At 43.8% G+C, this 7,196-nt stretch overlaps 1 pseudogene across 1 annotated transcript; it reads left to right on the forward strand.

The window, feature by feature from the left end:
* The first annotated feature begins 1,033 nt into the window (after positions 1–1,033).
* Positions 1,034–4,686, forward strand: LOC311188384 (olfactory receptor 2J3-like; annotated as a pseudogene). The gene is made up of 3 exons: positions 1,034–1,906; positions 3,909–4,156; positions 4,626–4,686. The product of its transcript is annotated as an olfactory receptor 2J3-like (transcript).
* The last annotated feature ends 2,510 nt before the right edge of the window (positions 4,687–7,196 follow it).

Below are 7,196 nucleotides of genomic sequence, written 5' to 3' on the forward strand. Positions count from 1 at the left end.
CAACTGGGAGAACATTTTTGCACACAACACTAATGATAAAGGACTGATCACAAAAATCTACAAAGAGCTAATGAGACTCAACAACAACAAAGAAAATAATCCAGTCAAAAATGGGCAGAAGAGCTAAAAAGAAATTTCTCTGAAGAGGAAATGCAAATGGCCAACAGGCATATGAAAAAATGTTCAACATCACTTGTAATCAGGGAAATGCAAATCAAAACTACCATGAGATACCAGTGAGAATGGCACATATTAAAAAAACTAGCAACAACAAATGTTGGCGAGGTTGTGGAGAAAAAGGAACTCTCCTGCACTGTTGGTGGAAGTGCAAACTGGTCCAACCACTATGGAAAGCTGTGTGGAGATTTCTTGACCTACTAAACATAGAGCTTCCATATGATCCAGCAATTCCACTCCTAGGTATTTACCCAGAGGACACAGAAACATCAATTCCAAAGAGCACCTGCACGCCTATGTTTATAGCAGCACTATTTACAATAGCTAAGCTTTGGAAACAACCTAAATGCCCAAAAATAGATGACTGGATCAAGAAGATGTGGTACATATACACCATGGAATATTACTCAGCATTCAAAAAAGATAAACACATGCAATTTGCAGCAACATGGATGGAGCTGAAAGGGATCATGCTCAGCGAAATAAATCAGAAAGAAAAAGAAAAATACCGGATGGTCTCACTCATAGCAGGAATCTAGAAAACTTAAATAAGGGACCAGGAAAAAGAATAACTATAAAAAAGAAAATATCAAAATCAACAAATAACTATGAACAAGAGACATTCTATGGGGGGTGGGGGATGGGGAAAGGAGGGCTTGGGGTCAAAATAAGGGGGTTGTGATTGTATGGGGAATATAAAAATAAAATTATAAAATAAAAAAAAATTAAAAAAAATGTTATTGTCCCATTGGCAGATTTGCAAATGGTGTAGGTTTTTTTTCCTAATTAATTCACAAGGGTTTGATATGAGTATGCCATTTTTGAGTTTTTGTGATTCTTCAGATACAGGAAAAAAATGAATGATGAAGGGGAAAAAAATTGCTAGTTTGGAAGGCTGCTTCGTTCTACTGAATTTTTCTAATGGGCCTTACCTGGAAGTAGTCTCTTTGTTGTCATCACCATATTCTACGTGATGACCCTGATAGGCAATATGATCATCATTACCTTGTCATTACCCGAACTCTCATCTCCACGTTCTCATGCACTTCTTCCCCTCTTTTATAGATCTCTTCTACACCATCAGCTCTGTCCCTTAGTTACTGGTCAACCTCAGCAGTTCAGAGAAAACCATCTCCTATGCTGACTGCATGACTCAACTTTATTTTTCTCTTGCACCACAGAGTGTGTGCTGCTGGTGGTGATGTCCTACGACACTATGCAGCTGTGTGTAGACCCTTGCACTACACTGTCCTCATGTGTCCACGGTTGTGCCTATTGTCTGTGATTTCTTGGTTAAGTGACTTTATCAAGTCAGCACTACATTTCTCCTTCATGGTCAGAGTACCCCTGTGTGGCACCATCAAGTGGATCACTTCTTATGTGAAATTCCAGCACTGCTGTGGCTGCCATGTGTTGATACCCATGTGAATGAGCTGACTCTCAAGGTCATGAGCCCCGTTTTTCTTCTCACACCTCTCATCCTCATCCTCAGCTCCTGTGCTGCCATTGCACAAGCTGTGCTGAGGGCGGAGTCAACAGTGGCCTTCAGAAGGTCTTTGCGACATGTGGAGCCCATCTGGTGGTTGTGTCCCACTTTTCCATTCCAGCCATGTGCCTATGTATGCCTCCAGTCGCCATCAGAAGAGTCTCAAGATCAGCACAAGCTCATTGCCTTCTTTATACCGTTGTCACACCAGCCTCAACTCTCTATCTTCATCGTCACAAAAATGTAAGAAGGGCAGTAAAAAAGACTCTTAGGATGGGATTGAGTCAATATGCTTGTGATATTAAAGTATGATGAAGCCTCTCCATAAAAGTTTCATCCACCTAACTGTCAATAATTCTTTCATTCAGTCATGCTATCAACGCATATTTAGCTAATACTGAGGTCACAGAGTTCTTGGTAACAGATGTGAGTTAAACAGTCTGTTTGAACACCAACCACTCTCTAATAAAGAAAGCAGTCATGTAAAATCAAAATCAAAATATTAAATTTTATTAAATTTATATATTTTTAAATTTATATATTATTTTTAAATTTATATATTAAATTTAATCAAAATATTAAAATTTTCATTGTCACAAACTTAGTCAAATATTTTTTCCTTACTTGACAATGAGGCTTCATATTTTTGTAAATATTGGGAAAAAAAACAGGAGGTGCAAATCCAATGGAAAGAAGATATTCTTCATTAAAAAATTTAAACTATGTCTTTTAATTTCTTGTTTTTAAAGTAGAATCTGTCACAAAATTTGTCTTCTAACTTTATTTAAATGACCCAGTGAAACATATTCAATATTTTCTCAATACTGTTATTCTTTTTTAGAATAGTACCTAATATTGAGAAGAATTTTGGCCTGTATTCCTAGAAATCACATTACCTATAAGAGAAAATAACTTTTCTGACTGTAGCAAGAAAACGTCTGAAGTAATGCAACTAAAGTAAGATATCATGTTTCTCTTTTTGTTCCCATGGCAGTGAACATATTTAGGAAGTGGAAAAAACTTGTAAAACTGTGATATATTGCTTGTGAAGAATGGTTGTTGGGGACTAAGTAATTAGGTGAAGTAACTGATTAGAGCACTTACATAACATAAGGATCAATAAAGAATGTTTGAGGTACACAGCATACTAGTCTGTGAAAGGGACTTGATGAATGCAATGGATATTTGAAAGAATTACTTGAAAATATATTGATCTAAATTGATTATTGATTTAGTAAGTAATGTAAAATTCAACTTATACATTTTTAAATAAAGTAATGCGTTTCTTGTAAATGTAGATATGATTGATAAGTAAAGTAAGAAATGAAGATTTTACCTCCTAAAATTCAGGGGTGTCCTAATTTTTTCATTTATTAGTACAAATGAGCTAATGCTGTTTATTTTTCAGGATCTAAAGTAGTTAAATAGTGCCTCCTCTGGTGGTTGAGCGCTGGGTTGGGAAGCTGCCCGCAGCCTCTGCAGCGCCAGTTCGATCCCCGGCCCCCCGCAAGGGGCCCACATGGCGCCACAGACCTCCTGCCGCTCGCTGCTCCCCTCAGCAGTGTACTTCGGTCCTTCTGCCTGTTCTGTTCCCCGCTCTGGCTCTGGTGAATTCTCTCACCCTCCCGTGCTTCTGACTGTACCCAGTGCTTGTATAAATAAATAAATCTTTTTAAAAAAAATAAAGTAGTTAAATACTGCTTACACATAATAAAAATTTTTGTGTACTTGGGTCTAGTGAGCTGTTAGCATCCAAACACTTGAAAGATAGAGTGAAATTTTAGCAAGGGTGAGGTGAAATATGTACTCTTATTTGCTCCTGAGAAAAGAATAAAGTTGTACCATCCTTCTGTAGAGAATTATGAATAAAGACTATCTATACTGCTTGATAGAGTCATTCTATTTTTGGGAAAAGACTAAGGAAAATCTTTCAAATACAGATAAAAATCTTTATATGTAAAAATGTTCACCAGCACTTTTCTAACAAATAATTGTCAACTCTCTAAATGAAAATCTCAGGGAATGGTTAAGTAAATGACAGTGTGTACATAACTGAGACGTAGGAATTACAGGGGCCTTGGTGAATGAAGGGGCAGAGGAATGATTGGGAAGGGATGTAAAGGGCTCTCAGGGCCCAAGCTCGGAGCAACGGCAAGGCGCGCCGCCTGGTGGCCATGACGGGTAATGCGGACACCACGGAGAAGAACGGAGACGGGGCGACGGGGTAAAGACTCCGCGGCTGCAGAGCGCAGAGCTCGGAGCCAATGGCACACCCACCTGGAGCGCGGTGGGGGGTGTCCGCCCCGCCCACCCACACCTGCCGGGCCCGGGCGCAGCCCTTGTGGCCGCGCCTGCGCGCATCCCGGGCGCCGGCTTCTGCGCAGCGGATTGGGCTCCCCCGAGCCGGGAGGGCTCGTACCGGCTGGGAGCCTGGTCTCTTCTGAGCTGGGAGGCGCTTAAATCTGGGGATCTTCTTGGGCTTCGAGAAGCAAGGTGAGCCTAAGGACAGGGAAGGCGAGAACACCTCCCTGTGGGTGCCTGACTGCGGAGGGGGCCCCGTCGGAGGACGCACTGCGGGAGGGGCTGCATGAGGAAAACCGGGGGGGGAGCTTTTGGGGCTTCGTTATTGGGGCTGGAGGAACTTAGGGGTCCGGGTTCATTCCTGAGCGTGACCCCCGTGTCCCGCCGCCGCGGCTGGAGAGGCTCCTTCTGCGCGCGCTGCCCCCGGCGCCGGCTGCTGAACTGCAGGCACCTGGGGTGGTTTCTGGGCTCGGCTCCGCTCCGCTGCCCTGTGTGTTTATCACGGTGGCTGGACCTTAGAGTTTGGGGACCACAGGTAACATAGTCTGGGGCTGACGCCCCCGCTCCGCGCCCCGGGTGCAGCAGGCGGGAGGGCAAAGCCGCCTCCCAGACGCCGGGCCTGAGCAGCCCCCCCTGTTCTGTCCGGGGCATTTGTCCCCAGGGGGAAGCCGGGCGGGCTCCTCACCCCGCTGTCGCCCCTGGAGGCGGAGGGTGAAGATTGAACCCGGGGCGCTCAGCCTTGGCCTCTCCGCGGGGTGTTCTGTAGAAAGGAGGAGATTGAATCCTCCAGCATCAGCATATGACTGGGTCGGGGCGGGCTGGAATGGTCTCTCCCCTGCAGAACAATGACATTCTCAGCGCCCGTGACTCACTCTCCTGTGCACAGAAACTAAATTCAAACTCTGCTTTTTGGGAAGAAAATCTGTCAGCCTGCTTCCTGGGTTCAAGTCCTCACTTTAATTATTTAATAAATTCTAACTTTACTTGAGACTTTGTCCGGTTAACAGTTTGAAGTCAGAGAGCAAGATGCCTCCAGCTTCCCTCTGGAGTGTTGGCTCTTCCTGCTCCTCTGTGCTCCGCACGCATTTCAGGAGGGTTGGATCAGCTTCTGTGAAAATTGCATCGGAATTTTAATCAGGATTGCAGTGAATCTGTAGTTTGCTTTGAGAAGTCTGCACCTTTCAGTAATATTAATTATTTCAATCATGAGCACAAAGTATCTTATTGTAACAGGGTGGTCCCCAGGAAAGGGGGAGGTTCCAGGTTCCCTGCCCCACCCAAATGGAGGGTGGAGCTGAGCCGGGAGAGAAGAAGCTGCAGAGGAGACTGAGGAAGGAAGGAAGCAGGATGGAGCCAGAAGGAGACCTGGAGGAGGCGCATGGAGCCGAGAGACACGTGAAGAAACTGCTCTTGTCTTTTGGTGGTGGACTGGGGTGACACAGATGTGGGTGAGACCCGTGGGGAGGTGACCATGGCAGCTTTTATCTTGATTTTGATTTTGCTCTTTTCCTTCTGGGCTTGTCTGGTTGTTTCTGATCTTTTTCTGTGGGTCCCCACTGGAAGGTGCTTTAGACTTGTGGCAGGCTTTGGGGCCTTGCTCTGGGCCAATCCCATTTGGATGGAGTTTTACCCACGAGGGGACGGGTAACTTTGGGTGCTTCATTTAGAAACTAGACTCTTTGCATTACCTGTATTGTTTCCTAGTTTTATTAAAGTTCCTTCCCATTAAAGTCTCCTATGTTTTGTGTTGATGCGGCGAATGGCAGAACCCATTTAAAATAGGCAGGTCTGCTGGGGTTTGGGCTGCCCCCCTCCCTGCCCTGTAACATTTCCATTTTGTTTTCAATTTCTTTCAACAGTATTTTCTAGTTTTTCATTGTACAGGTTTTTCTTCTCCTTCACTAAACGTTTTCCCAAGTATTTTGTTCTTTTTGATGCAATTGTAAATGGCACTGTTCTATTGACTCTTTCGGATGAGTCAGGTCATTATAGAAACACAACTGAGTTTTGTATATTTTGTGTTCTGTGACTTGAGTGAATTCATCTTTTCTAAATAGATTTTTTTTTGTAAAGTGATTAAAAAATTTGGAATTTAAAAACTCCTATTTCTACCACATTCTGAATCATCTGCAACACCCAACACATAATGTTTGCTAACAAAATCTTCCCACAGAGCCTCTTAATGTGTGGGCTCCTGCAAAAATACTTGGAACTCCACAACAATGGCTGGATTTGGGGGAAATGCCAGACTATTTTATGCATAGACTGCTTCGTTTTTTCATTTCCACAAGCAGTCTTAGAGTACTTGTTTACTTAAAGTATTCATTTTAACCACTGTCACGTATGTGAAGGGGGTTGTGATTATAACTTTAATTTGTATTTCCATAATGGCAGGTGATGTTGATATCATAACTTCAGGTTTTCATTCCCAGCCAGGAGCAGACCTCAGGCTACAGGGCCAGTGCTGAGTCCCAGCCACTAGACCACCACAGCTCGGTCTCTCACAAAGCTGCAGCAGGAACTTCGTTGACCCTCAGGTAAGCAAGTGAGAAGAGAAAGATTTGTTTAGAGAAAGAAAAAGTGTATTAAGGAGAAAAGGAATAGAAATAAAATGGGACTTCATGCCGGTGGAACCAGGGGAGGGAGGGGCAAGGAAGCCAACTAGAGTCTGGCCTCTGGAATATGCACCTTCTTTCCCTAATTATTCTAAAGCCCCATCAGTCTCTTGTGATTGGTTAGTGCTCTGTGGTCTCGCTCACGCTGCCTTAAAGTCTCTGTGCCCAGAATTACATCTTGTGTCCCAGCCCTTATCTTAGAGTCCTTTTTCTCTATCATCCTTGTCCAGAATATCCTGTTGCCCCTAGTCCTGCAGTGTTTGATTAGTCCCCTTTAGAATTTGTTGCCCTTATCTCTGGAGCCTTCCTTCTTCCTCCTAGGCTTTTCCTGTTCTAGTCTGACCCTGGAAGCTATTGCTGCCTCAGTGTGGGAAGCCTTTTCAGGTGCTCCTTGACCATTTGTATGTATACTTTGGAGAAGAGTCTATTCAAGTCCTTTATCCATTTTTTCTTTAATTTATTTATAGATATTTTATATCATTGTTCATTTTTAAACAATGTTAACTCCCCCCCCCCGTGTAATCCCCATAGAATTTCCTTCCCCAGTGCACCCCTGCACCATCACCACAGTCCCCTGTGCTCCTTCCTCCCTACCTCTGATCCCTACCCCTCCTCTG

This window comes from Talpa europaea, assembly GCF_964194135.1.
Source record: "Talpa europaea genome assembly, chromosome: 2".
In the NCBI taxonomy this organism is placed as follows: Eukaryota; Metazoa; Chordata; class Mammalia; order Eulipotyphla; family Talpidae; genus Talpa; species Talpa europaea.